The 13,743-nt window shown below is 41.6% G+C and overlaps 1 long non-coding RNA gene across 1 annotated transcript in view; it reads right to left on the minus strand.

The window, feature by feature from the left end:
- The window catches only part of LOC311611067, a 54,905-nt gene extending 41,217 nt beyond the window's left edge, over nt 1-13,688 (minus strand). Inside the window, exons 1-2 of the long non-coding RNA XR_014793059.1 lie at nt 13,490-13,688; nt 2,955-3,060 (exon numbers count right to left, since the gene is read on the minus strand). This is a non-coding gene — a long non-coding RNA (uncharacterized lncRNA). The remainder of the gene's footprint in view (nt 1-2,954; nt 3,061-13,489) is intronic.
- Between the last annotated feature and the right edge of the window lie 55 nt (nt 13,689-13,743).

The following is a 13,743-nucleotide window of genomic DNA, read 5'->3' on the forward strand; positions in this document are numbered from 1 at the left end:
TTCAATGCAAGGATGTCTCAAGACACATTTTAAACATTTTAGACTTAAAATTTTTCTTTTTGCTGTAAAACTTAAAATGTCATTTTAACATGAAATGCTCTTCATATTTTTAATATATGTATTGCATTATTTCTTTCAACATTGAATTTTCTATTTCATTGTCATTTTAAAGCCTGTTTTGTTAAATGTTGTTGTATGGCTTATAATACAATAAATGTTTTTATCTGCTAAAAAAAAAAAATAAAAAAAAATAAAATCACTTTTTGGTTTGAGATCATTTTTTCTAAAAGCAAGTCAAGAGGTTGGCAAACAATGAAAGGTTTGACTGTTGTTTTTGAGTTTGATTGGAGGTGGCTGATCAGTGTTTCTCTCATCGATGTTTCTGGCTTTCTGTCCCTCTCCCTTCATCTCTATAACAACAATCAAACTCCCTTCATCTCCAATCAAACTCCTGAGGGGACAATTTGCATATTAGCCATATTGGCTAATATGCAAATTGTCCCCTCAGGAGTTTGATTGGAGACCAGGAGTTCGATTGCTCACTATGATGTGCGCTGACCACCAGGGGGGCAGGATAGAACAAAGGAAGGCCTCAGCTGGCAGCCAGAAGGCCTCAATTGGCCCTGATTGCCAGCCAGGCCTAGGGACCCTACCTGTGCATGAATTTCCTGCACTGGGCCTCTAGTATATCAATAAAATTGAAATCTCTCCAATGGCAGAATAATCACTGGCTTAAAATATTACAAAGACGGCCGAAACTGGTTTGGCTCAATGGATAGAGCGTCGGCTTGGGGACTGAAGGGTCCTGGGTTCAATTCCGGTCAAGGGCATATACCTTGGTTGCGGGCATATCCCCAGTAGGGGGTGTGCAAGAGGCAGTTGATCGATGACTCTCTCTAATTGATGTTTCTAACTCTCTATCTCTATCCCTTCCTCTCTGTACAAAATCAATAAAATATATATTAAAAAATAAATAAAATAAAATATTACAAAGACGTCCAAAGGAAAGCAAATCCTAGTTGTTTTTTTTGGAATTTTTTGGTATATGTGTGAACTAGGCTGTGTTGAGGGTGAGATGAGTGGTAGAAAGGTTATCCAAAATCAATGATTGCATCAGACAAGCCATTGCAAAATAAGAGGATATGTCACTTGCTGGCTCCTCATGTGATATGTGTCCATTAACTTTTTGCTACACTTCAATAAATAAAACAAAAGACAGAACCTTTATTTCCACACTCGAAGGTATTTCCTGGATGCTCTACAAAATGTATGCATTAAAATATATGATGCAGTGGGCCATGAAGATAGCAGTGCCATGAGAACTGTGTGGTACAGGCATCCACAGAGGTTGTATGAGAAGATGATGATATTCTCCAAGACACCAGGCTGCTGGAGGAGCTATTGTCCACAGGGAGCAAAAGAAGCAATGAGGCACAAAACTGTTTCCATATCTGTAAAATGGGGCTACAATTGCTGGGAGGTTTATTTGAGCTAACCTGGCAAGAGCAGAGTTTAATTAAGGTTAGCCTTCTCCCCACCCTCTTTAGCCCTCGGCTTGACAGCTAAAGTCAACCTGGATTACACAACTCCTAGATTCCCAGATTACATGGGAAGTGACCAAATCTTTATCAGGAATTTAAACTCCTTGTTTATTTGCCCCTTGGCTCAGTTATCTTATCACTGCTGGTATAATTCTCCAAACCTCTTTGGAACTCAGTTCATTCCTCAGTGGGATAAGACAATAACAGTCAATGCTCTTAAGACACAGGTTAGATAAGAGGAAACTTACATTTATGAAATACAATGTTACCCAAAGATAAAAATGTAGTCAAGCCCTGGCCAGGTAGCTTAGTTGTTTAGAACATTGTCCTGATACACCAAGGTTGCAAGTGTGGTCTTGGCACATACAAGAATTAATCAATGAAAAAAAAAAGAATTAATCAATGAATTCATAAGTGGAACAACCAAATGGAAGTATCTCTCTCTCTCTCTCTCTCTCTCTCTCTCTCTCTCTCTCTCTCTCTCTCTCTCTCTCTCTCCCCTCCCCACTCTCTCAGCTTTCCTCTTGCTCTCTCTCTCTCAACATCAATAAATAAAAGAATAGCTGAAACCGGTTTGGCTCAGCAGTAGAGCTTTGGTCTGGGGACTGAAAGGTCCCAGGTTCAATTCCGGTCAGGGGCATGTACGTTGGTTGCGGGCACATCCCCGGTTGGAGGTGTGCAAGAGGCAGCTGGTCAATGATTCTCTCTCATCAATGTTTCTAGCTCTCTATCTCTCTCCCTTCCTCTCTGTAAAAAATCAATAAAATATATTAAAAATAAATAAATAAAAGAATAAAAATGTAGAGTCAAAACACATTTTCAGTAAATGCCATTATAGGGTACAGCAGTGTTTCCCAAAATGTGGGGTGTGAATTGTTACACAAAATGATTTTACGTGGAAATAAGCTGCAGCATAAAATGACATAAAATACATAGAAAGTTATTCCCTTTTTAGTAGTCTTTGATTATCTCAAGAATTATCACTTTGGGTCCCTGACACTTGCTTATTTCTCTCTTTAAAAAGAGAGTAAGCCTCAGGTTTCATGCTTCAGCAAGAGGAATAATTAAGTGGATTTTAGAAATATTCCCCAAGTTTTAATTTTTACATTTATCTTCTTATTATACCAAACATTACTGGTTTTTCATTTATGATGATGGCAAAAAAATTATTAAAATAAATTAAAGTTTTAAAATACATTACATATTAGAAAGTTTTATATTTTTTAAAATGAGTTATCAAATAAAAATACTGAGTTCTAATACAGTATGGATTCAAACAAATTGAAAAGAATAGTTTGAAAAAAAAGAAAAAAAAAAGAATAGCTTGCAAATAACTGAAGCTCAGGAAATACTGGCCTGTGGATGGGGAATAAGGATACCTGAATTCTGGTCCTGCCTCTGGTAGTAACTCACCATGTGACTTTGTTGAAGTTACTGGAACCTCTGAGTCAGCATCTTCATCAGGAAACTAACAGGGTTTGCTTACGTGATCTCCAGGGACCCTTCTGGTTCTAATATCCTATAATTTGAAGCAGATGATTAGAGCATTTTCTGTTCTTTTGGCTAAGAATCAATGGCTCTGTCTGCCTACCCTATTTTCTCTCCATAATTCCCACCCCCTTTCAGGCATTTTGATATCTAATCCAGAAGTATGGATCTCTTTTTTTATTAACATTCATAAATTTAACTAGCACATATGTTATTCCAAAATTGCTATTCCAAAATTTGTTATTCCAAAATTTGTTATTCCAAAAATGAAGGAATTCTTTGTAATGGAGAAAATGCTGGATTTTGAGGGTGATGTCATTCATCCTGGCCCTAGCTTTGTCATTTACTGACAATGTGATCTTAGGTAACCTTAAGTTCCCTTTTGCACTAAAATTCTATGAAATACAAACGAATCTATAAAAAGGAAATAGGTCAGCTGAGAATTTACTTCACTTCCTTTCTAATTGCATATTTACCATCTTACAGTAATATTTTAATATAGACTCCAAGCTGAAAAGAGAACTTTATTTTAATGCTCATTTTGATACTAAAATGGGATTTGGGACATGGTAGGTAATTAACAAATATTTAATGAATAAATAAAAAATATTTAATGAATAAATAAAGAGTGGCTTCTCTGGCCAGTTGGCACAATTGGAGTGTTGTCCTGTACACCAAAAAGTTTAGGGCTCAATTCCTGTTCAGGGCACAAACCTAGGTTTTGGGTTTAATCCCCGGGCGGGATGCCTAAGGGAGGCAACCCATTAATGGTCTCTCTCAAATCAATATTGCTCTGTCTCTAAAATCATTAAAAAAACATATCCTCAGGTGAGGATTAAAAATAAGAATAATGATACTTTTTAAAAATAAATAAAAAACATTTTATTTTATTTTTATTTATTTTTAAATATATTTTATTGATTTTTTTACAGAGAGGAATGGAGACAGATAGAGAGCCAGAAACATCGATGAGAGAGAAACATCGACCAGCTGCCTCCTGCACACCCCCTACCGGGGATGTGCCCGCAACCAATGTACATGCCCTTGACCAGAATCGAACCTGGGACCTTTCAGTTCGCAGACCGACGCTCTACCACTGAGCCAAACCGGTTTCGGCTAAAAAACATTTTAAAGTAGCTTCTTGTGGACATGAGGCCAAGAAAAATTAAATATCATCAGATAAGAATTCAAAGGGAGTTAATTGAGTACTTACTATTTATTTGGCAGCCATATTTGCCAGGCATTATACCTCTTTATTTTCCATAAAGAGCAAGTTAAAAAAGACATGACCTCTGTCTTCCATTAATTTATGACCCTTGTAGGGGAGATGGCACATATATAAATAACTACATTATGCTAAAAGAACTACAGTACACCAGGAAAAGTGCTGAGCTTCTTATGAGCAGAACTGTGCCTCAACCTTATTCTTCCACTAACTAGTTGTATGAATGTGAGAAAGTCATTTGTACAATTGAACATCAGTTTCATCACTTGTAAAATAAATTTACACTGTGTGATCTCTAAGGTCCCATTCAGCTATGAAAGTGATTCTATGCCTTGGAGAAATTAGTTTAAATACTTATTCTTGAAGACTTTTAACTCTGTGCTGGAGGTGGTCTTTTTAAAAAAAAATTTTATATTAAGATATTATATGTGTACATACCTTACCAATCCCCACCCCCAACCCCATTCCCAAACATGCCCTCTCTCCCCATAGGGAGGTGACCTTTTTAATACAAGTGAAGTCACCAAAATGTTTTTTTATTGGCTTCAATCTTCAATTGCCTCAATCTTTGAACTCTCTTATTAGTAAAATTTCTAATTTGATTTCTCTTTATTTTTGTAGAGACAATAATAAGAACCTTGCTTTCTAAATTAACTTCAACTATCCTATTAGGAAGTTAGATGAAAGATACAATTCAACTCCATTCAACAAACGTTTATTGAACATCAATTATGTGCAAAGCCCTAAAAATGATTTCAAGATAAAGAAAGGTCATGGCCCTTAGGAACCTACAACCAAGTAGAGAAAAGGAAACATTTCCATGATATCAAGGGTATTCATTTCATAGAAAGGAAAAAACAAATCCAGAAAGCAAGACAATGAGGAAGATAGAAAAGAATTTAAAAACAAATAATATGGTGGAGTATTGGGAATCAGTTAGAAATTCCTCAGCCTAAAAAACCAAACAAAAACCAAAACAAAACAATAACAACAACAAAAACACTATGACCTATAAACTAGCAACTAAAGCCATCAGTAGGAAGATCCACCACACAAGGACCAGACAAGCTAGTGGGGGCAGAAGCTTGAGTGGAGATAGCCTATTAGTTGTCCCCAGGAATCTCTGGAGCCCGTGAAAAAGATTCAAACTCCAGTCAATGTGGTTGCTCTTCAACAGAAGGGAGAAACAACTGATCAAAAAGCCAGGCAACAGAAAGCATTTCCCAAACAAGAAACAAAACAGCCCTAGCAGGTTTGGTTCAGTGGATAGAGTGTCAGCCTGCGAACTGAAAAGTCAAAGACTCGATTCCAGTCAAGTTGCAGGCTTGATCCTTCGTAGGGGCTGTGTAGGAGGCAGCTGATCAATGATTCTCTCATCATTGCTGTTTCTCTCTTTCTCTCCCTCTCCCTTCCTCTCTGAAATCAATAAAGATATATTAAAAAAAAAAAAAGAAAAAATAATAATAGAGGGGGAAGAGGGTACCAAGAAATTGTGTTTTGTGTGGTATGTGACATATAATTTTCTTTCCCCTCATAATCTCTATAGAATGGTAACAGGCAGAAACATTCAGAAAAAAGAAAATGGAAAGCTCTATCAAAGGAAGAGAAAAATGATTGATATGAGGAAAATCTCCAATATAGTGTGGAATATTCCATTTTGTACAGATTTCTCCTGTAGGTCAAGGACTGAGCTAAAGGACACAGCTAGCTATGTGAGTGCCCTGAGTTTAGAGGTAAGGAGAGGAAGGGAAGCCCTGGCTGATAGCTCAATTGGTTTTAGACATCATCCCGATACAACAGGGTTGCAGGCTCTATCCCTGGTTAGGGCACATACAATAATCAACCAATAGCCAAAACCGGTTTGGCTTCAGTGGATAGAGCATTGGCCTGCGGACTGAGAGGTCCCAGGTTCGATTGCGGTCAAGGGCATGTACATTGGTTGAGGGCACATCCCCAGTGGGGGGTGTGCAGGAGGCGGCTGGTCAATGTTCCTCTCTTATCGATGTTTCTAGCTCTCTATCCCTCTCCCTTCCTCTCTGTAAAAAATCAATAAAATATATTTAAAAACACACACACACATACACACACACAAAAAAAATAATCAACCAATAAATGCATAAATAAGTGGAACACCAAGTCAGTCTCTCTCTCTCTCTCTCTCTCTCTCTCTCTCTCTCTCTCTCTCTCTCACACACACACACACACACACACACATCAATCAATCAATCAATCATTAAAAGGAAAGGAAGGGGAAGGAATTGGGTTAGTTCAGCAACAAGCACAGGGAATCAATCCTGAAGAAGACTGGAGACAGGGGCCTCATACTTACTTTTTTAAATATCGCCTATATAGAGAAACCAAGATGGCAGCATAGGGTAGACACCCGAATGCAGCCTACCACAACAAATTTGAATTTAGAACTGAAAAACAGGGGAAACATCACCCTGAAGCGCCAGATGGCTGGCTGAGAGGAGGCTCTACCATCTGGGAAGGAGAAAGAAGGCGCACTGAACCTCAGGAACTGTGAAGGTACGGAAAACTGTGTGCGCGAAAAGACGGCCACAGAGTTCGCTGCCGGCTTGCTTGCAAAGCACAGAGAGGGCGGGCCGAGTTCACTACAGGCTTACTCCCTGCGCACAGAGAGGGCGGACAGTTAATGTGCGGCTGACTTTCTTGTTTGGGAGAAAAACAGAACCACCCTATTGCGCTGATAAACGGCCCCAGACAGGGAGAGGCCAGACTGGCAGGTAGTGGGCAGAGATGTCTCAGAGGTGTGTGAAGCCAGCGGCCATTACTGCGGGACTCAGAAACCAGACCCTCGGATGGAGGGGCTGAATAAAGCTTGTCTGCACCACCCGAGACTCCGCCCCATCCAAGTGGAGCACAGAAGCCCTTCCAGTGGCTAGCTTCCTCGTTTGCTGCCAATAGGACTCTCCTAGGGAGGGGTAGACAGGAATCTAAAGCTTGTCTGCAACTATTTGTGCAGGATTCAACAAAGCTTGTCTGTGCCACCCCGAGACTCCACCCCATTCAAGCGGAATACAGAAACCCTCCTAGCTGAGACACTTCTGATCCTCATAGCCAATTGGCTTGGAGATCAATGCTTCCCAGTGATACCAACAACAAGCAAGGCTTACCAACAAGACTGCACATACAGCCCACAAAGGGCTACACCAAGACTGTCCACCTCAGGTAACTAGGAGGCTGACTCACTGAACCATATAGGACACCTTAGCACACAAAGCCACCCTACCAACTCAGGGAAGCTGTGAAAATGCCAAGACAAGGAAATAGATCACAAACAAAAGAAATGGAGGAAAAGAAGAGACTGAATATAGAGTTCAAAACCACGCTTATAAGGTTTTTCAAGAATTTCCTAGAAAAGGTTGATAAGACCTATGAGGAGATGAAAAGAGATCAACAAGAAATAATAAGGGATCAACAAGAAATAATAAGGGATCAACAAGAAATAAAGAATACATTGTCTGAAATAAAACATATTATACAGAGTCCTAAAAACAGAATGAAAGATTGCAAGAATCAAGTCAAAGATTTGGAACATAAAGAGCCAGAAGACACTCCTCCACAGAAGCAAGAAGACAAGAGAATACAGAAAGTTGAAGATAATGTAAGAAACCTCTGGGACAACTTCAAGCGAACCAACATCAGAATTATGGGGGTCCCAGAAGATGAAAGAGGGCAAGATATCGAAAACATACTGAAAGAAATAGTGACAGAAAACTTCCCCCATCTGGTGAAAGACTTATAAGTCCAAGGAAGCACACAGAACTCCAAACAAAAGGAATCCAAAGAAGACCACAGCAAGACACATCATAATTAAAATTTCAAGAGCAGCCGAAACCTGTTTGGCTCAGTGGATAGAGCTTCAGCCTGCGGACTGAAGGGTCGTGGGTTTGGTTCCAGTCAAGGGCATGTACTTTGGTTCCAGTAGGGGGTGTGCAAGAGGCGGCTGATCGATGATTCTCTCTCATCGATGTTTCTAACTCTCTATCCCTCTCTCTTCCTCTCTGTAAAAAATCAATAAAATATATTTTAAAAAATATAATAATAAAAAAAAAATTTCGCCAGGACCGGTTTGGCTCAGTGGATAGAGCGTTGGCCTGCGGACTGAAAGGTCCCAGGTTCGATTCTGGTCAAGGGCATGTACCTTGGTTGCGGGGGCACATTCCCAATAGGGGGTGTGCAAGAGGCAGCTGGTCGATAATTCTCTCTCATCGACGTTTCTAAATCTCTAACTCTCTCCCTTCCTCTCTGCAAAAAATCAATAAAATATATTAAAAAAAAAATTTCAAGAGCAAAAGACAAAGAGAGAATATTAAAAGCAGCAAGAGAAAAGCAGGTAGTTACCTATAAAGGAGCACCCATACGATTGTCAGCTGATTTCTCAACAGAAACCATGCAGGCCAGACGGGAATGGCAAGAAATATACAAGGTGATTAATAACAAGAACCTACAGCCAAAAATAATCTACCCAGCAAAGCTATCACTCAGAATCGAAGGCCAGATAAAGAGCTTCACTAATAAAAAAAAAAAAGCTAAAGGAGTTCATCACTGCCAAACCAGAATTATATGAATTGCTGAAGGGGGTTCCTTTGGAAGAGAAAGTAAATAAAGAGAAAAACTATGAACAACAAATACGTAACTATCAACAAGTGAATCTAAAAACCAAGGGAATTTAAAAAATCTGATGAACAATATTAACTGGTGAATATAATAGAATCAGAGGTATGGAAGGGGAGTGAACTGATGATTCTCAGGTAAAAGGGAAGAGGGGGGTGTGGGAAGAGATGATACAATGGGGGGTGGGAAAAGGGCAGAGGGTGGGGTGGGAACCTGGTGGAGGGGAGCAATTGAGGGGGGGCAGAAGTGAGGAACATTTGTAATAATATGAACAATAAAGATTTATTTAAAAAATAAATATCGCCTATATAATAAAAGGCTAATATGCTAAGTGTCTGGTTGGCCGTTCAACCAATCAAAGCATAATATGCTAATGATATATTAAAGCCGCTCAACTATTCACTATTACATGCACTGATCACCAGGGGGCAGACGCTCCAACCGGTAGGTTAGCTTGCTGCTGGGGTCTGGTAGATTGGGACTGAGCGAGATAGGCCAGATACATGCTGAAGCCCTCCCGCGTCCCTCCCAGGCCCCTATCATGCACTGGTAGGGTCCCTTGGCCTGGCCTGTGCCCTCTGACAATCCAGGACACCCCCCCATTCCCCTGCCCCGGGGATGTCAGAGAGCTGGTTTTGGCCCAATCCTGCAGGCCAGTCGAGGGACCCCACTGGTGAACAAATTTGTGCACAGGACCTCTAGTAATATAATTTTCTGGGGCATTCCAGCCATACTATATAATAAAGAGGTAATATTCAAATTGACTCTCACTCCAACACGCAAGATGGCCACCCTCATGTGGTTAAAGATGGCCACCACAAGATGGCTGGCAGGGAAGGGCAGCTGGGAGGGACCAAGCCTGCAAGAGAGAGTAGTTGGGGGCGATCAGGCCTGAAGGGGAGGGCAGTTGGGGGTGACCAGGCCAGCAGGGGAAGACAGTTAGGAGCAATCGGGTCAGCAGAGGAGCAGCTAGGCATCAACAGGCTGGCAGGGGAGTGGTTAGGGGGTGATCAGGAAGGCAGGTGAATGGTTGGGAGTCAGTAGTCCTCGAGAGATTCCAGATTAGAGAGGGTGTAGGCTGGGCTGAGGGACATTATGTGCACCTGCCTCTAGAGTCGCCCAGTCTTCTCAGTCCCCCAGCTGCCCAGGGCTGGCCTGAGGCACAGGTAAGCCTCGATGGCGACTTCCCAGCCACCCAGGGCCACCCGAGGCTCAGGCAACCAGGGCTGGCCAAGGCTTGCGCTGCTGGCAGTGGCAGCAGCAGAGGTGTGATGGGGCTTTGCCTTCCCCTGATCGTCACCTCCTGCCCCTGAGGGCTCTCAGACTGTGAGAGGGGGCAGGCTGGACTGTGGGACCCCCGCTTCAGTGCATGAATTTTCATGCAGGCCTCTAGTAATCTATAATAGGAAAAGAGCAAAGTGGGAGGCCAGACATTATAAGCATAGTCATTTGGGCAGCTTCACCAGAAAGCTGCAACTTCACACTCCCCAGGAAGCCACTGGTCTATTTCCTGCAGAGCACTGTGGAAGGAATTGGACAAAGGGGAGGATGGACACATGCATAGTAAACTTGGGGCGCCCATCAATCCAACCTGGGAATAGATATTATCATTGGCTAGGATGGGTGGAGCCAATCCAAAATCTGGGAAAACCTGGGAACACATAACAAAGAAGCTCACCCTTTTGGCTCTCTTGGCTCTTTGGTTCATTTGGCTTGTTCCTACCCATGTTCCCTCCATAGTCTTGGGGCCCTGTAGACCCTTCATGCAATGGACTGATGAGCTGCAATGTGCAACACAAGCTAAGCTAGCCTGATGCTGGATTAGACTGTGCAGACATGGAATGAAAACTGGGCAACAGCTTTAATCCTAGCCCTATTAAAGGTACAGCTGGACCTTTTCCTTGATGGGATGAAATGGAAACTGAGGGATATAATTCCACAGAAATAAAGCTTTCTACAATATCTCATTCTCCTTTGCGAGTCTCAGAAAATTCCTTTTCTCAATATATCACAAGAAACCCACAGGCAACTTATGGGGATGAGGAGAGTTCCCCACTGATTATAGTTTTAGTGTTTTGAAAATGAATACTTTCCAGAACTTTCATTTATTATTATTATTATTATTATTATTTTTATTATACATGTATTTAATGCTATTTTTATGGCTCTTTTCCCATCCCTTATTTTTTATGAGACTATGATCTTTCAATTTTGCAGTTAGCTGGGATTACTATATATAAGAATAATATCCAACACATATCTGCCACTTAGTATCTGACATTGTATCAGACCCTGGTCTAAATGCTTTTTTATATCAACTCAATCTTTAAAACTATGATGTAGGTATTATTACTATCCCCATTTTATAGATGAAAAGACAAGCATAGGGAGCTAAATAATTTGCTCAAAGACGTCCAGCTAGTACATTTTTAAAAGACTAGAAGAAAACACACCAAGGTGATTTTTCTTAAGGCATGAGGTTATAAAGGACTGTTAAGAGAGATGTCATAAGATCTCGGACAGCTGAGTTGGAAAGGAGAGGACAGATTTCAGAGCAGTTTAAGAGAAAATACTGTCAGAGCTTGTGGGTTGATTGATTCCACCTGGGGTAGAGGAAAGGGAGAGGGGTCTTAATACTTCAGCCTCTGGCTCAGGGTCTGAGTGAATATGATCACTGAGGTAGGGAATATGGAAGATTGGAGCAGCTCTGAGAGAGAAGATGATGTGCTCAGTCTTGACACATTGTGCTTTATTTTTGTTTGTTTTATTTATTTTTAAATTTCTTTATTGATTAAGGTATCACATATTTGTCTTCAACCCCCCATGAGTTTTATTGTGAACTAGAGGCTCAATGCACGAAATTCATGCAAAGGGTTTTGCCCTTGTAGCCTGGGCTGTGCCCATGCTTTGTCTGAAAGGTCGTCCAGATGGTTGTTCTGCTGTTTGGTTTATTTAGCATATTAGCTCTTTATTATATAGGATTATTTAAATATGCAAATTTTAAACTCAAGAAAGAACTTGAGAGTCTTCATACAGAGCTGGTAGTTGAACCTAAAAGAGAGGTTTCCAAGGAAGCAGGGGAAAAACTGTGGGCCAAGGATAAAACTCTGGAGAACTTTAACTTTATGTGATTTACAAGGAATATGGTGGCTATTCGGATTTAACATTAAAATAGATATGAAATGCAAGGCATACGTTTGCTTTTCCAGCTAGGTTTCATTTATGAGAGATAAGATAGCATGGGAGAAGCTAGGGCAGGACAGTCAGAGAAATTTGGGTGCAAATCTAACACTTTGCCACTTAATAGCTTTGTCACTGCTGTCAAGTTACTAAGTGTCTGTGAGTGATTAATACACTACTCAAACCATTGTGGGTATTAAATGGGTTAATCCACAAAAGCACGTCTATGGCCTAGTGCCTAGCATGTATCGTGGACCCAATAAATATTCAATTTTATCACTAATGAGTACACAAATCATAAAATTATTTTTCATTTCACTATCATGCTTTACCAGTTGAGAAAATGGTCAGGAAGTCTGCTAGTTACCATAAATAAATAAACTACAGTGGAATGAAATAATTGTATGAAAGCCACCAAAATAATTCGCAGACACTCAAGAACTGGTATTTTCCCATGAATTTGTATGGTATAGTACAAGTAAACGGAGGTAATTGCCGTTGGTTAAAATAATTAGAAATGCTGGTTTATGAGCTACAAGCCTATTTAAATTTTTCTTTTGTCCTCTAAATATTTAATAACTAGCCCCACTATCTGGCAGTAAGTGGGTAATAAATATGTTAACTGGATGTAACAAAGTGATTTCATAAAAATAGGAGATAGTGTTTTTATTAAACATTTCACTCCTGGAAGAATTAACACTCCTGCCATGAAAAAGTAGACACCGAACGTGTCATTTGAAATCTCTCGAGTTTGGTTATGCAACTCTTTTCCCATCCGTACCTGCCGCATTTTTGAAATTCCCAGCCTTCCATAGGTTTCCTTTTGGAACGAGGTTCAGAGTCCTCACAAGGGCTCATTAACATGCAAAATGTCCTCTGCAAATGGGAGCCAACTGGGCTTCTGGTAGACACTGACACATTTATCTGCCCTGCTGCGTGAGGAGCTGACTCCCCATGGCCTAGACCTCGGGTGCAGGAGCTGACGTGTGGGGTCAGCCTTGGCCACAGGCCCGAGCACCGCGGATCGGCAGCCTGGCTGCAGCCAGGGGCGGTTCCCGCTGCCGGCGCGGCCCGGACAAAGGCGGCCCGGCGCGGCCCGGTGGAGGGGCGGGATGCCATCACACTCGGGCCTCCGTGTTTTTTACGACCCTTCACCTCGATTCTTCTTAGAACCCGCGGGCTCTCGTCACAACGACCGCGGCCGGACGAGTGGGGCACAGCGATGCTCATTCTTTTTTTTTCCTTCAGCGCAACCTCCAGTTCCCCATCACATTGGGGGCTGCGGAAGTGGCCAAATCGAATAAAATCTGAAATGTCTTTGCTCTTTTCAGTTCAGCTAGTTTAAGTTCCATACAGTCTTGAAGCTGTGGGATTTAAGAATGTGTATAATTGTATTATACAATTTTCGACTTGCCTTTTCAAAGGTATTGCAACTTATAAGTACCGTGCTAGGGGTGCCGGCGGGGAAAACCAGACCCAGTAAAACGCCCCGTCAGCTCCTCCTCAGGAGTTCCGGCCTCAGCTTCCGCCTTCCCGCGCTTCCTTCCATCGCGGATCCCGTCCCGGCAGCGTATGCGCGGGCGCGCGCGCAGCCGGCTGGGAGGCGGGGCGCCAAGCAGAGGCCGTCACGTCCCTCGCGTCGGGGGGCGGGAACTCTGGCCATGACGT

This window comes from Pipistrellus hanaki (assembly GCF_964339955.1).
Source record: "Pipistrellus hanaki genome assembly, chromosome: 16".
In the NCBI taxonomy this organism is placed as follows: Eukaryota; Metazoa; Chordata; class Mammalia; order Chiroptera; family Vespertilionidae; genus Pipistrellus; species Pipistrellus hanaki.